Below are 17,312 nucleotides of genomic sequence, written 5' to 3' on the forward strand. Positions count from 1 at the left end.
ATACACATCTTAATTTTGTTTTTATTCAACTGAAGAAAATGTTGGACCCTTTTTTTCTTCCACGGTTTGGGAGGAGTTTCCTAGTATTGGCATGTTCCAGAATGCTCTGCAGGCATTAAACGTCATCCCTGACAGCTCTCTGTATAGCTAGCTAATCACTATTCAGAGCAATAAAAGGCTCTTATAAGAACCCGGCCTTTCATCAGCATTTCTATAGTTCATCATCAGACCAAAATTGCAGAATGATCAGTTAAGATTTGGACTCCAGGAAAAAACTTTGCATTTTAGAAAAAACAGCACAAGTACATGCAAATAACGAAAGGGCACAGTATAAATATCTTTAAACATCTTTTTTTAATTTCTAATTTGAGAACATGATTTATTGACTTATTTGGCAATACATGCAGGTTTTTGAAACAACAGTATTACCCAGAGCTGTATGAAAACATTTGCAATGGTACTTATGATCTTAATTCAGCTTTCAACCTGCAAAGGTTGTAAATGTGAGGATGGGCATAATTACTTTTTTCATCATTTTTGTAACTGTGAATGTCCACTAAACAAGACAATCACTCAATGAGGACCATTTGTACTACACTCTGGATATAATCAATTTATATGAACTTTGCCTTCTCCTTTGTCTTATACAATAGCCTGAATAGATGTCAGATATTTTCTAATACAATGACTATTGTTAACACCTAAATATACTTGTAACATAAGATTAGTATATATTGGCATAGAAAAGGTGCATTCCATGCTCACAAAAAGAAAATCTTTCCTGATTATTAAAAACAAATTTAATTCAGTATTACATTTCATAAACTACAGCCCATTTCATCAGCATAATGAAAGTGTTATTCCAGTTACCCATATATGCACATATGATTCACTGGGTGGGGTTGAGAGAGGTTTAGTTTAAGACGCAGTTGAAAAAGAATCTGGAAATCTATTACTTTCATTCTATCCACTATGGATTGATATTAATGCCATTTTTCTTCTGATTAAATAAAATTAAATCACAAAACGTTTAAATGCATTTTAGAATGAAGTCAATAGAAAGATGCAACTCACAGGCAGAAAGCCAAAAAGAAAAAAATATGTGTGAGAGATTGGAAGAGACAAGAACTAATGTTATATGTACAAAGTTATTATATAAGTCCTGCTTCAATGTGAACATTTCATTATATAAGGGAAAACACATTTGATTTCAGAGACGCAAACATCAGCCTATTTAAAATACTTACAGCATATTTTAATGCAATTTGTCTTGCAATCTATTGTTTCTGAACATTCCAAAACCTCTCAATGGGCCAAGATGTTCACACAGTCATTCTGTTCAAGTACATTTGTATATTTGCCTTATTTTGGGGAAGCATTTTCCCTTATATAGATTAGCAGTCTCATCATGCTCTTCTGGAGTCATATCTCAGGTTTATTATGATGACTACTATTAAATATATATTCAGAATCATCTTCAGTTTGTTTTCTGATGACTGACACACCAACATCTCCCATAATTTTATAAGGGGAATCTTAACCTTCTGCCTTGTTCCAGTATTCAGGGTCTAATACATCTCATTTTTTAATATATTGCTCCTGGAAAAAGGTATCTCGATCTGGAATAAAATCTCATCAGTATGCTTAGGACATGAAAGCCACAGACTCCAAAAGTCAAAGCCAGAAACCAACGTTTCTATAAATGTCATAACTGCTCTCATTGCTTTCCCCAAGAGAATCCTTGCTCTATATGAAATAATGGTGATGGACAAGGCAGTTTCTAATAGCAACTACCGGTAGCATGCTGCATTCCATAAAACTTAAGGTTTAAAATTCAGGTTAATACTGCTCTGAATTTAAATCATTCTACGTTGCCTCATCCAATTCTTCTTTCCTTTTATGATATTCCCCTGCTTGTGATCACCAAAGGTAGGATATTCCTCTGCCTGTGATCACTGATCCTGCTAATTCTTCCAGAACTTCATCAACTTTGCTTCTTCAGTTATTTTAATTCCTTACTCTCTCCTTCCAGGAACCACTTATGCCTAACCTATGCTATTAAAACATTTCATAATTAAAAAATGAATCAATATAAATCCTAATTTATAATGTCAGACTATATATTGTGAGCTGTTTCCCCATGTCTGTTTTAGTTGATATAGTAACTAGATACACACAGTTTTTCTGTTAGCATAATTTTTACTGTTTCCATTTATACTTTTTGTAGTGTTTATTAAAGAGTTGGAAATGGATACTGTGCTTTTGTCAGCCCTAGAATATCTTTTCGTCTCTATTGGAAACTGAATCAAATCAACAGAAGAAGATAAGTTAACTGGAGAGCAAACTACAGAGCTTTAAAAGCAAAAGTTTTTTTAAATGTCAGTGATACAGGATATGAAGGAAAACAATATACGTGTCATGATCTTTCTTTTAACACACATAGTCCTCAAGTAGTGGCAATTGGAAATTGCAGTTCTGCCATTAAGCAAAGCAGTTGCTAAGTGGGAAATCATCCACACTCTCCCTTTGGAATGCACAGACATGCTAGGATAATCAGCAAGGAGGGAATTAATGTTTGTATTTACATTCATTGCAGAGGAAGGGATTACAAGAGAGAAAGCAGGCACATGGTGGGGAAATACATTTTGAAAGCAATATGCTAGTGCCATCAACCCTATGGTGTGCTTGCTTGCTCTCTTGTAATCTCTTTCTTTCCACCTCTCTACTCTGCCAGGGGAGGAAAAAAAACAGCAGGTCAAGCACAGGACAATGCACACTGACTGCAATGGCAATCATGTGACTAAGGGACACTGTGAAGTGTGTAAATGTGGGCATTTGTTATAAAACTTTTCAGCACTGTTATAACTCTGAACAGTTACTGGAGAAGGTAGTTGGTAATACAATCTTGTATTCCTGAGATTGCTATAGCTTAATGCTATTTTAAACATTTCTTAAGTATATCTTAGTATTTATTATAATCCCATCAATATATAAATAAAATAATGCAATCAAAGTTTGTTGCAGAAGTTGGGAGCTACTTTGCACAAAAGGTTTATAAAAACTAATGTGTAAAGTATGTATTCCAGCATTGTCAAATTAAAAATAATACTGTTAAAAAACAATGTTTATTTATTTATTTATGAGACTTATATACCGCTTTAAGTACAAGCACTCTCTAAGCGGTGTACACCAGTAAGCAATGTATATATATATATTTCCATTGCCCCCAACAATCTGGGTCCTCATTTACCTACCCCAGAAGGATGGAAGGCTGAGTCAACCTTGAGCCGGTGAGATTTGAACCTCTGACCTGCTGAACACAATCAGCTAAAGTGGCCTATGTACAAATTCTTTCTCCTCTAGCCTACTTTAGGTATTTTTCCATTTCCTACTTACTAAGATTTAAGTACAGCTGGATCTGATGATAGACAAAATTTAACACTCTTAACATTTTTATCCTTTCCGATAAAAGTATATATTATTACCAAATATAGATTTAGAAGTTTAGTTTCTCCCTATGAGTCAAGTGGAAAAAATGTTATTGCAATCATAGAACCCACCTAGTAAAATGCATCCAAACCAAAGTATTTTCATACAATACCCTCCAGTAGTTCTCAAGAAGAAAAAAAAACTTTGAAATAGCAGCTTTTTACCATTTCCTGTCCAAATTGTACACTTTTTAATCATCTGAGAAAGTGCTGCCCAAATGGTACTCCTGACCCCTTCCCATGCTACAAGGAAATCTTCCCATGCAGCATCATCTAGCACTTAAATGACAGCTAGCAACTATTTTTACAGTAGTCTTGCTCAGCCAAGAGAATTGTCTGAAATCATTTCCTTTGTTTTAATAGAGTGCACCTAGTCTGAACCACATCCAAATATGTCAGCCAGCAAAAACTACGTCCCTTCAAGTTATGTTTTCTAAAAGTTTATAGAAGGATTAAATAATCAAACAACATTTTTACAAGCATTATAAAGTTCTTACCAGAATTGTCTACAATTTATCCTACTTGTTTTAAAGATAATAAAACATAGGTAAAAGATTGATTGCATTTCATATAAATAATTTTAAAGTTTCCACATTATAATACAATAATATAATATTTATATTCTCCCTCTGCAACTTGTAGAACTCTTGGTGGTTGCTGAGACAACATGTCCCCTGAGGATAGCATGTGTGGATATTTCTATGCATGTATATATATCACTTGATTATTTCTAGCTGATTTTATCTGAAATGCTTCTAGAATGAGTGGTTGTTGAAAGTTGTAATGATGCTGAAAAAGGATATTTTGGATCAGTCCTCAAAATTGTGGCTGCCAAAGCATCCCCATGACTGTGATTTGGGCTCTTGGCAACTGACGCACATTTGCAACCTTTCAGTCACAAGTTGTGCTTCATGACCCATAGTGATTCATTTAATGACCATAGCTGGAACTCATGTAAGGCAGTGCAGTCACATAACTTTCACTTAATGACCACATCCCTTAGCCAGTCCCAAGTAAGTGAGGACTACTTGTACTAGCTCCAAGGGCAACCATATCAAGTAAAAGACAAAAGCAGAACATTTCCACTAAGCAACTGCCACAACAACCAACTAAATCAATACCTCTTATAAGAAGTAAGAGACTCATTAGCCTAGCTCTATTGGAAATGAATATAATGCTGTGGGAATTTCTATTCCATTAACGTTAAGTTCATGTTTATGAAACAGCATTTAGATGTCCATGAATAATTTATTTAAAATAATGAAACACTGAGTAGGGCCCATGAAAAAAACACTGTAAGCTTGACCTACTCTTTTATACAGTGTCATCATTTTAATACTACTTTGTAGCAATATTTGCATCTTCAAATGGTGCAAAATAACACTAAGCACAGAAGGGTGTCAGCCTCTTAACAATAACGCACATACTAGTGCTAGAGGAAGCACCAGGGATTTTCTATTTTTACAGCTGCTTTACTCTTTCTATTCATTATGATTTTCTGTTGGATAACCCAGGAAACAAATGCAGCAATCTGAATTAGATTTTCATTTCTCTGGCATGAAGCAAGTAGGTCTGAAACTACTCCATTCCAATTCTCAATCCTGATACATTTTTTTGGAACTTCAGGATTCTCTAAAGCTGCTTCTCCAACAAAACAATATATTGACATTTATATACAATACCATGATTCCCTCTAAATGCTTCCAGTAGATTATAAATATATTTGTAAATGACATATCTGGAAATCCAGTGGTTATTGTTTGGAATTGATTCCCTATTTTATTTCTGAGCTAAAGATTAAAATTATGCAGTAGAACAGTGACATTCTAGACAAATAAATATACAATATTCTTAACTATACCTGAATATGTGGCACAAAATTATGCATATATTAGCACTGGTTTTCAGTTGGCCTCTGAATTTAAGGGATCATCATGAATCCTTTGTAGCATTTGCTTTTCTTATTTAAAGATTACCAAGATATTTTCCTCCCCTGTGCAGACAAAACAAGAAATAAATTTGATTAATAAACAAACAGGTGTATTAACATATTATCTGTAATTTTCTTCTACAGTGTTAAATAATATATTCTTACGTACCAAATCTTTTAAATTCATTTTGAAACAAAATTTTAAACTTTGTCTAAAATGACATTTTAATGGCCAGGGTTACATTGGGGTGGGCAATTTTCAGAACATGGCTACCAAGAAGGCACTCACTTGAGTGTGAGCGATAATGGCCTAAAAACAATGACTATGCTTAGCTTGCTCAGGGGACAGAAGGGGATGACAATGAAAAAAAAAAAAAAAAAACTGATGAAGAGCAGCAAGGATATCACTGAAATATCCCTAGAAGAGCCACACTGGGAACAGGTTGGATGTGGAGCATTTGTATATGTAGTCATCAATAAGTCAGGCCTAATTCAATGACATCTACCGTAAATGCCGGCGTACAAGGCGACCCGGCGTATAAGACGACCCCCGTCTTTATAGCCGGGCCGCATTCCTAGAACGTCGTCTTATACGCCGGAAACTACCAGTATTTCCAGCGTATAAGACGACTCGGCGTATAAGACGACCCCTGTCTTTGGCGCCGATTTCAGCGCTCGCGGAAGTCGCCTTTTACGCCGGCATTTACGGGTAACTATTTTTGCATTAATTATCTACCTAGTTTGAAATTTGGATGCTCCAAAATGTACCGTAGCAGCATTGTGATTTTGTGACATGTAAGAGATTGCACTAGCTCTATTTTTTAAACTTTTAATAGATTATTTCCAATTAATTTTTGCTAGCAGTTCATTTGAAATAAAAAAAATAAAAACAATTATCAAAACCTTGGGGTGAATCATAATGCAGTATTCCTTATCTAAATATTCTTTAATGAAAGAATATTATTTTACGTTTATTATACATTCACTTTATCAACTTTGGCTGATGTATCTAGTACACATAATGCAAAAACATTTAATTAATATTGCTGCCCATCTCACCAAATGACTATGGTGGCGGAAAATATTTTTAAAAGTAAAGAATTAAAATAATACAAATATTAAAAAACATCGCAGACAAGAATAATGACCAAATTAATTACAAAGTGGGTTTACATATACTCAGGGACTGTAGGCCCAGGCCTTACGAAAAGCCAGCATGATAAGCTTGTATTTCAGTTTGCATTTAGAAATGATTGGATAACCAAAAATATGTCTACAGGAAAAAACAGCAATACGTTTTTTTATTTTGAATGGGAGTGCTTCTTAGCTCCTATACATTCTTCCCTTATTAGAATTTTAGCATTTTATTCTATCATAATTGTGCATTTCTGAGCTGGCTAAAACATTTGAAGCAGGAAATATTAACTTATATTAATAGACATACCCTTTTAATATATAATGAGCAAATATTGAAGATATTGTGACAAAGATCTTATGTTGCTTATCATCAAGAACATAGTATATTACTTTATCTATTCCACAGTGACCTTGTGTGTTGTTTTCATGGTAAAGGCCAATAAAATAGGCTGCCTTACAAAATGTAAAGAAAAATGCAACCCTATCACAATGCAAGAAACAATGTTTACATATAAATATCCAACAGCTTCAGCATTACATCACGAACTGCAGTACACTGCATGTCATGCAAGTATCAACACTAGCTTTTTAAAAGCTGTAAGGAGATAAGAAATAATTGAATTATTCCTCACATTACATAAACATAGCTTTAGTGACAAAGGATGGGGCATTAACTTACCACACATCTCTTAAGGATGAGACTGCATCTAACCATTCAGAATTTTCACCTTAAATCCGCAATGTTCCAACAGAACATTTGCATGGCAACTGTTACTAACAGAGTCTTTAAAAGCTACAGAAAAATATGTCTTATTATAATGTATCCTACTTATTTCTTTGAGCAGAGATACATCAACCTTAGAAAAAATTCTATGCAGTTACTAGCTTAGAACCCTGAGCAACACAGTACCTTAAATTTTGTATATTATTTAAAAATATAGACACATGGTAATTACTTAATGCTTTGTTTCAAATAATCTATCTTGACAGTTTCAAAGAGAGATTTTTACTAGAGTTTTATGTTAAAGACACAAGAAGGACACCCTACTATGTCACCGTTTCCAACAAGATTATGAAGAGATGCAACTATTGTTTTCTCTCATTTGGTAGTGTTATACTTTAGATAAAATGTAGCACACTCTGCTTTTAGTGCAGTTTATATTTTGTCCCAATTCTGTAAACAAATATCTTTATGAAAGTATAAATGCAATGGTACAGTACAATGAATTATCTGCTTAAGATGCATTAATTTCAATTAAAGAAACTTAAGAATGTGCACTATTGAAATAAAATGGATATAAATTGTTTAAATGTACTTAACTGGCTAAATTATAGCCAAAGATAAGCAAGCTTCCTAGGTTCGTAGGGAATATGAAATGTAATTTTTAAACAGTAACATGAAAGAAATATTTATTTGTGCTGAATTACTCAGCTTTCAAAACAGTATTCAGGTTATACTTTATGATCACACAGAACCTTTAACTTTACATTAGATACTGAAATAAAGATGTATAATTCAGTCCTCTATATATTGAAATAAAGCTAAAGTTAAATTAAACCTACACTGAAGTTAACTTTCTTAAAAGTTACACATCAAGAAACTTACAATACTGTAGTCAATAAAAATATTAATTTGAGGAAATCTTAACAAAATCCACAAAATATAATTAAACAATTCTTTCTAATATTTCAAAAAAGTGTCATTCTAAGTCAGCAGTAAATTATATGGTTCAAAATAAATTATAGTAGTTAATAAATAATTTGAGAAAACAGCATATTTGGATACTTCTACAATAAGATAAATACCATATAATGAATAGAAAATTGTTACAGAAAATATAACTTCATGGGTAACTCTTTTCTAACATATCTGAGAACTGAAAACTTTTGCCAGGACTATTTTTGGTCTGTTTAAGCCATTAGTAGTTTTCTATTTTAAAAAATTATTTAATTAATATTTTCAGAAGAAACAAACTATTGATGCAAAATTTAATACAGAACAATATTCAGCCTTTTAATTTATGATACATTAAATGTAATGTGTCATAAATTAAGAAAGAGCTGTAGATTTTCAAAATAAAACTAGCTCAATACAATTGCATTAGCTTTGTGGAGTATTTAAATTATGCTTGTTTTGGAAAACATTCACTTCCTTAAGCCAACAGAAACATCTATTGCTTTCTGAAAATTCCTATGGCCAAAATTATGAAAATAACTTATGCAGCTATAAAGGCCCGCATAAAATACTTGTTTCTTAGTTATCACTGTCCATCAATTATGATTTCTATGTTCTTATAATGCAAGCAGAAAAAGTACATTCTTAACATATGAGAACCAGTCTGCTTTCTATAAGTAGTTAAGAAAGCCTGAAAAAACAAAGCAGAATTCTATGTGCGTATATTCAATAATATAATATAAAGAATATTTTGATTTGATCCTAGGAAGTTTTACACTCACATTTTAAACTCTTTTATAACTCTAAGAATGACAGACTTCTAATTCTCTATAACATTAAATATTTAATATTTACATAACTTTGAAGTATTTTGGACATTGGCAAAAATGTGTACAGTATTAATCATATCAGATTGATGTTATCTTCTTACTGAAAGGGGGACTAAGACAAATAGTTGTTTGCTATATATTGAATACATAACTGAATAAGATCTCCACCAGAGATTCCAGATTGATGTAATGGTTAAGGCATGGACTAGAAAACAGAGGACCTGTGACTTCTAATCCCACTTTAGCCATGAAAGCTAGCTGGGTGACCTTGGGCCAGTCAGTCTCTGGGCCCACTCCACCCTATAGGGTTGTTCTTGGGGGGAACTAGGATGAAGATGTGTTGGATAGTTTACTGCCTTGAGCTATTTGTAAAAACAAATAATAAAGGTGGGATACAAATAAATAAAAATTATACAGATAAATCCAAGAGAAAGCTAATGTTTCTTGAAATGCTACCCTCTACCTTGCTTTGTTTCCCCAAATTCTGAGCACAACACTGAATGTAACATAGTAAAAAAAAAAGAGAGAGAGAGAGAGAGAGAGAGAAACCCTTGCTGCTCTAAAACAATCTTGGCTTCCCTTTGGTCCCATAGTTAGGTATGTTGCAATCTACAGGACTATAACCACTGAGGAGTGTTTGGTGCTCTCAGACTTTGGTTGTTTGCAGACGTTTCATTACCCAAACTAGATAACATCATCAGTATTAGTAAGGCGTAGGCATGCTCTCAGTTTATATTCTAGTTGCTTGCTGTCAGTGTTAAACTGAGAGCAAACCCTTTTCTTTAGTAGCACTGATGATCTTACCTAGTTTGGGTAAAGAAACATCTGCAAGGAAACAACCAAGCTCAGAGAGCACCAAGGTCTTCACAGTCCTCCTCTCCACAAACCTTCCTCCGTTGTAGCACTGATGACGTTACCCAGTCTGGTCATAAAAAGTCTGCCAGAAAACCACCAAGCTCAGAGAAAACCAAGGATCCGACACTTCCACTCTGAGCTACAAATATTCTCCTTTATCGGTACCATAATTACTTCCATCCCTGGGAGATCAAGGCATCCTCTGAAGCATCTTTGCTGCCAAAAGCAGCAGATTAAAAAACAAAACAAAAACACTTTCTTAAAGAGCAACTAAGAGACAGTCCCAGAACTTCAAAGCAGGAGGACGAACCCCATTCAACCCAAGGACCTTATAACCTGCGAGCAATAAACACAGATACAAAAATTACAGAGGGGATAACTTTAAAAAGTTGTGCAGCTTGTTATTTTAAAGAGGGCCAGTACATTCAAGAATAAAAACCGGATGCACTCTTTGATCCTCTTTCCCGTTTCCATCCCCTTCAACAGCCGGAGACCGTAATAAAATCAAACCTTTCCCCTCCCTTGAATGGGAGACTCTAAGAAAGAAGAGTCGGTTTTTTTTTTCTTTCTTTCCCCATTTCGGAGTGGGGAAGTTCGGCTGAGGTTGGGGGGGGGAGCCCTAAGAAGCTCGCTTCTGCAAGGGGGCATATTTCTCGCCTCCTAACCACCACCCCCGTTTATTTATTTTTTATTTTTTTAAGAAGACCCAGAAAGAAAAAGTAAGAAAGAACCGCATTTCGACCATCTTCCCCCCCCCCATCCCAAGAAACGGGATGGGGCGAAGTTCAGCTCCCCAGCGGGGGGGGGGAGAGGTCTGTGGGGAGAAGTGCCAAATTGCCTCAAGGCCATCCGGGGGGGGGGGCTGCTTCCTTCCCTCCCCCTCGATAGGAAGTCGCGCCCGCTGCCCCCTTTTCCCCCCAAGCCGCCTTCGAAGACACCCCCGCCGGGGAGAGGGAAAAGGTGGGGCAAAAAAAAAAAAAGAGAGAGGGGGCTCCCGTCCTTCCTTCGCCCTCCCCCAGTCCGACCCCTCCCCGGGCCGTCCCACAGCGAAACAAAGCGGCTTCCCCACCGCTCCTCTCGCCTCTCGGGCCTGTTTTCCTCTCCCGCCTGAGGTAAAACTTTTTCGGAAAGTGAGGAGAAAGGCAGCCAGGCTGACCTGCTCGGGTCCGGGGAGGCGGAGGGCGGCTCTCCGCGGGCGCCGCCGCCGCCGCGAGCGCGCCCGTTCCTTCCCCGCCGGAGAGACTCGGCTCCCGCGCGGCCGCTGCCTCGCTCACTCGCTGGCGGGCGAAGAACCGGCGGCCTGCCAAGGAGGCAGCGCTCGAGCGCGGCCACGCCCACTCGCGCCCGGCTGCGCGCGCCGCCAACCGCCTCGGCTCGCGCCCGGAGGGGTGGGGGCTGCGGTGGGCGGGGCTGGGGAGGCAGAAAGCGCCGGGGGAAAGCGTCAAGGCGAGCGGCGCACGAGTCCCCACTCTCTCTCTCTCTCTCTCATTCTCCAGGCGGGGAGAGGGCGTGGCCTCTTCCACCCACCCAATCAGCTTTTGCCTGCTTTCGGAGTCGGAGTAAGCTTGGAGGGAAGCGGGAACGTCAGAGGCGAAAAAAAAGACCAACCCAAAAAAAACCCCAACCGGAGAACTACGACTCCCAGCATGCTCCGCGTGTCATCGCGCGCGAGATCCTTCCGCCTCGGCCCGAAAAAATAATCCCCCCGCTGTTCTTGTGACTAGGATTCCTCTATTTTTTTTTGTTTTGAAATAATCCTCTCGGAACTCGTGTTCGGACAGGCCGGGGACGGAAAGACTGTTTTTCACCCCTCCGAGAATAAAAAAAAAAAAAAAAGGAAGAGGGCGGAGGGATATGGGGGCCGGTGAGAAGGCCGAGTGTCTGAGGGGGGGGAGCAGAAAGAGAAAGAGGATGTGAAGGTGTCTGAGTGGGGGTGAAGGGGCAGCAGTCTCTAGGGGAGCCCCCTCCCCGTCCCGCCATCTGCAACAGGTCAGTTTCGGGGGGAGAGGCAGGAAATGTGTCGCCCCCACTCGAGGAGAGGGGATTGGGGGGCAGGTCTCTGTGTGGGGGGCTCCTTCCCTCTGACTGGCGCAGGGGCGCCTAGCCCCCCTCCCCCTCCTGGACAAAGCACAGCCATTTGGGGGGGCTGCCTCTCCGCCCCCCCTCCAAAGACCCCGCTGCTTCCTTTTCTCCCATCATTTGTTTTCTTGTCTCTCTCCCCCCCCCATGAATGAGGGGCCTGGTCGCCCCTTCTCCACCCAGGGCCCTTCCAGAGAGCGCCGGCCCCAGAGGCCGCTTCCGGGGGGGGGTTGACATAAGGTGGGATGCCCTCCCCACGTTCCTCTCCCAAGCTCTTCTTCTTTGGTGGAACCAATAATATAAAATGCAACTCGGGTCTGTTATGAATTCCACCCCACCCCCACCCCCTCCTTTATTTTCCTTTTCTCTTACTTCATTCTTACTCCTTTGGGGGGGGTTTATGTTTAGAACGTGCCCAGGAGAGGAATGAAGGGCCACTTTTGAGAAGTGAGGGGGGGTGTCGACCATAAATTTGATAGAGATGATAGGCAGACATAGATAGATAGATAGATAGATAGATAGATAGATAGATAGATAGATAGATAGATAGATAGATAGATAGATACGGACACAGACAGACAGGAAAGATGGATAGAGAAGATACAGAAGGATAGGTAGGTAGATAGGAAAAGGATAGAGAAGATATAGAAGTTGGATGGAGATGATATAGGTAGGTAGATTGATACAGTAAATATATAGAGAAGATAGGTGGATGGAGAAATAGGTGAATAAAGAAGATACGGTAGGTACATGGAAGCATGGATAGTAGGAAAGATGGATAGAGAAGATATAGAAGGATAGGTAGGTAGATAGGAAAAGGATAGAGAAAATATAGAAGTTGGATGGAGATGATATAGGTAGGTAGATTGATACAGTAAATATATAGAGAAGATAGGTGGATGGAGAAATAGGTGAATAAAGAAGATACGGTAGGTACATGGAAGCATGGATAGTAGGAAAGATGGATAGAGAAGATACAGAAGGATAGGTAGGTAGATAGGAAAAGGGTAGAGAAGATATAGAAGTTGGATGGAGATGATATAGGTAGGTAGATTGATACAGTAAATATATAGAGAAGATAGGTGGATGGAGAAATAGGTGAATAAAGAAGATACGGTAGGTACATGGAAGCATGGATAGTAGGAAAGATGGCTAGAGAAGATACAGAGGCAGATGGATAGATGGAGGTGAAAGGTAGATTGATAAAAGTAGATATCTAGAGATGATAGGTAGATGGATGAAGAAACAGATGAATAGAGAAGATAGGATAGGTAGATGGAAGCATGGATAGATAGATGATAGAGAGATAGATACAGATAGAGAAATGAAATGAGATGTGAACTTAGCAAATTCAGTGCTTGACTTTTCAGGGAGGCTTGAGGACCCAGAATGAGGGGTTTATTTTTTTATACAGATAGGCCAGCTGATAAGAGTCTCCACCTCTTTTCCCTCTCAAAGTGTCAAGATGATAAATAAAAAAGGCCTACGAGGGTCACAGCAAACAGGCTGTGGGTTGTATGCTATCCTGTGGTTGCCACTCTGCTCTGGCAAGAAAACTATCAAAGGGGTGCCGTGCCTTGAAAGAGGAGTTGGTATTGTTATTGTGTATGAAATGTATGTTTTACGCCACTCCCAGTGACTTTGGGTAGTTTACGAATGATATTAGACATTAACCAGTAAAATTAACAATAAACAATAAGAAATGTGAATTTCCATCAGCTCCATTTAAATCACAGGGTTTCTACTTAATGAATGTCTAGAGTGAAACTGTTGTTACCTTAATTGTGGGTAGGGTTTTCCTGAGGTTGCCCTCTGTTCCTCTACTTGAGGTTTTAAATTGTTTGGATATTTGCATCTTGGCCTAGTTAAGTTGGAACATCCTTTGCATGCATTCCATGTTTCTGTAAGGTAGAAAGATAACGTTCAAATATTTAAAAAATAATCGTGTCATGTGGCATCTCATCTTTATACTCTTTAATGACTGATGCAGCACCCTGCTTTATAAATATAAGCACCTTTGCAGACAATTCAGGGGGCATGCCTTTTCTTAAACTAGCTTCCCTCCACTTTTTTGGAAGACTGTTTATTTATTTGGAATGGGCACTGTGGAAATTGAAAAATGGTGCTGAACTGCATTGCTCATTTAATAGCAGGGGTGTCAAACTCGCGACGTCACGTAATGTCGCGCAACATATTGGGCCAGTTTTGCCATTGCCAGCAATGGGGTGGGTGCAGCTTCCACGTGACGCGGGCCGGCAGTTTGACACCCCTGTTTTATAGAGATGGTTTGGCTGATTTGTTGATGCTGTAGAGAGGAGAGCTCTAGGGCAGGGGTTCTCAACCTTGGCAACTTTAAGACTTGTGGACTTCAACTCCCAGAATTCCTCAGCCAGCAAAGCTGGCTGAGGAATTCTGGGAATTGAAGTCCACAAGTCTTAAAGTTGCCAAGGTTGAGAACCCCTGCTCTAGGGAGTGAAACTATTCTCTGTATTGCCTGTTAGTTAATCAGTGTCCCAATATTGTTTTTTTTAACACGACCATTGCAGCATCCCATTGGTCACCTGATCAGAATTCAGATGCTTGGTAACTGATTCATATTTATGATGGTTGCAGTGTCCTGGGGTCATGTGACCAACTTTTGCAACTTTCTAACAAGCAAAGTCAATGGGGAAGCCAGATTCACTTAACAAACATGTTAGTAACTTAACAATTGCAATGTTTCACTTAACAACTGTGGCAGGAAAAGTCGTAACATGAGGCAAAATTCATTTAGCAAATGTCTCACTTAGCAACATAAATTGTGGCTCAATTATGGTCATAAGTTGAGGACTACCTGTATTCTTACATGTTGTGGTGTTCTGCATGCCATTTGCCACTTATTGAATTGTGAAATACTCTTTCCAGAATTCTGTTATGTAATATATTTGCATTCGTGCTCGTTGTAAGCTGTTTGTTGAACATAATAGGAATTCATTTCATCCAAGTAGCTTACAATATATTAATGATTTATTAAAATGTGTATAGTGTTTTCCATAAAGCAAATTCCTAAATAGTGAACAGGAAATAATAGGAACATGATAAATGTATCTTACAATTTATAATTCTAATAATATTGATCAGGACTTAATTTCCCAGTCGATATGTTTATGAATGCAAGCTATTTGGAAATCACTTTTCACTTCTTTGAAGTGATTTAGGAAGCAAACAATAAAAAAAAATGTTTTTGAAGGGTGAATAAGGAGCATTCTCTCGTTTTTATTACAAACCTTAGAAAAATAATTCTTGGAAAAGAAATTCTGTTGTCGGCCAGTAGTTTTTTTTCTAAGGTAAAGCGCTTAAACATACTTTTTGCATTATCTGCGTGATTTCTTTGCCAGATGGTCAGATGGAAAAACGAGTACGGTATATGCAGCTGCTTGTACTCACTCATGAGAATTCTTGGATTTGGGCAACCTTTAAGGAATGGAAGAGTCTATAACTTAAGGAGAACCTTCCAGAATGATAGACGGTGCATTTTTTGCTCCTTGCAGTGTCATGAGCCCAATTTGCAGTTCCGTGAAAACACTGGAAAGGTCAAATTCTCTCATATGTTAAAATCATCTCATTAGATAAATATCTTAGTGGTCTTCTTTACACACTTTAAAGGGGAATGTTGCTGTTGGCTCTTACTCGCTGTTTGAGAGTAAAACCATTGAATGCAATGTGACTTAGTTTGGAGGAAATATGCATAGGAATATGTAGTTCAATAGCAAATATGATTTTATATGAGTAACAAAGCTGCAAAGCCTTAGTGCTGTTTCAGAGCCCATGGCCTTCTAACTCATTGAATCTCTGGCTGTTTCAAGTAATGAAAAGAGTAACCTCCATAAATGTGCATAAAACGCCTTTTATGGTAGCATTTAATCGTGAGCATAATGTAAGATAATAAATTAGATGCTTGCCACGCTGATTTTTTGTACTTTTCCTAGCTGACCTTCTATCTCTGGAATGTTGTATGTAAGTCATGTCAAAAGTGGATAAGTTTTAGACTCCCAGGATCTACCTTGCTTTTGAGGTGCCAAGGTTGAGGACCCTGGAGTAGAGACTCCTGAGAGTCAGCTACGGGAACCAAGAGCAGATATACCCTTCTCTTTTACTAATTCTGAGCCCAAGTGTTTGTTTTGTGCATCATCGCTGAGCTGAACTCAGTCCTACATGAACAAACTCGTTTCCCAGTTATTCAACTTTGTCATCATTTCAGCAGCCTGTGTATATAGTAATGTGTCCTAATCTGTGCTGATCTACAAATCCTTGCAAATCTCCCTCAGATCTGCATCATCTATCTCTTGTTAATCTCTGGGTTTTGTGGTCTAAACATACACAATAACTAGCTTCTTTGTCGGTGTGGTCCAGGCCTTTTGTATCTTATGGAAAGTTAGTTTTGTAAATGGCATTTTCTGTGTCAACCTGGCATTAGCTCTCCAGAGTTTTGTATAGATCTTACCCTTTTCTCTTTGAAGATGCCGGGGCAAAGACCGTCAATATATTAACTGTGCGCGCTATATAACACTATAACGTTTGTTTTGTTTTTCAAGCCACGTCTTATTTATGTAATCTGGCGAATTTGGAATCTGCACAGGACCATCCATCCCCTGGGATTGAGAAGCAAAATCTGGATGTTCCAGGTATGAGCTGTCATCAAATATTCCCTTGGCTTTCAGCTCTTTAGATTGGTATATCAGGGTTTTGATTTATCTGGCATGCATTCGGGATACATTTAGCATCCATAAAAGTTAGTGTTATTGGGCTGGTCAATTTGAATATTCCTTTGAGTATAGTAATATAGGGACAAATAATGAGAACAGTGGGAAATTTCCCCCTCCTGTCTTAAAATATTCCTATAAATACTCTGGGCTGGAATGGTGATCTTGAAATGCATAATGGTTTAGGAGAAAGCTTCAGGCCTGTATAAAGCAAATCAGGGATTAATATTGTATTATGAGAATCCTCCTATGAATTTATTTTAATTTCACAGGAAGAATTATTTTAATAACATGGTTCTGCAAACAGAAGGATGATTATCTGTTTAGTGATTTGAGGAATTCTTTACAGTACTTTAAAAGTTCTTATATAAATATTAATCCAAACTAGACTGCTGAGCAAAAACATATTCCCTGTAATGTAGCAGGCAACTCTGACAGAAATTGACACATAATTGAGTTCCCGTAGAGCGAAAACACCTTGGCTTTCCTTTGACATATTCCACTCATCATGCTATATATAACATTGTGTACTTGGGTTTTTTCCTGAGTAAATGAGATGAACTCAAGGCAGCTGTG

The 17,312-nt window shown here is 38.1% G+C and overlaps 2 protein-coding genes across 12 annotated transcripts in view; one reads left to right on the top strand and one right to left on the bottom strand.

Annotated features, from left to right (window-relative positions):
• PEAK1 (pseudopodium enriched atypical kinase 1) overlaps positions 1–11,229 on the bottom strand; it is a 36,804-nt gene extending 25,575 nt beyond the window's left edge. For all 3 annotated transcript variants that reach the window (XM_039337621.1, XM_039337620.1, XM_039337622.1), the window contains exons 1-2: positions 11,072–11,229; positions 5,350–5,481 (exon numbers count right to left, since the gene is read on the bottom strand). The gene's annotated coding sequence lies outside the window, so the exon portion shown is untranslated. The remainder of the gene's footprint in view (positions 1–5,349; positions 5,482–11,071) is intronic.
• A 552-nt stretch (positions 11,230–11,781) lies between these two features.
• Positions 11,782–17,312, top strand: part of HMG20A (high mobility group 20A) — a 48,762-nt gene continuing 43,231 nt past the window's right edge. For 6 of the 9 annotated variants that reach the window (XM_039337626.1, XM_039337623.1, XM_039337629.1 and 3 more), the window contains exons 1-2: positions 11,782–11,904; positions 16,569–16,658. The gene's annotated coding sequence lies outside the window, so the exon portion shown is untranslated. The remainder of the gene's footprint in view (positions 11,905–16,568; positions 16,659–17,312) is intronic. The other 3 variants (XM_039337632.1, XM_039337625.1, XM_039337628.1) reach the window with 3 other exon arrangements.

This window comes from Crotalus tigris, unplaced genomic scaffold (genome assembly GCF_016545835.1).
Source record: "Crotalus tigris isolate CLP2741 ecotype Arizona unplaced genomic scaffold, ASM1654583v1 scf7180000017683.1919423, whole genome shotgun sequence".
Lineage (NCBI taxonomy): Eukaryota > Metazoa > Chordata > Lepidosauria > Squamata > Viperidae > Crotalus > Crotalus tigris.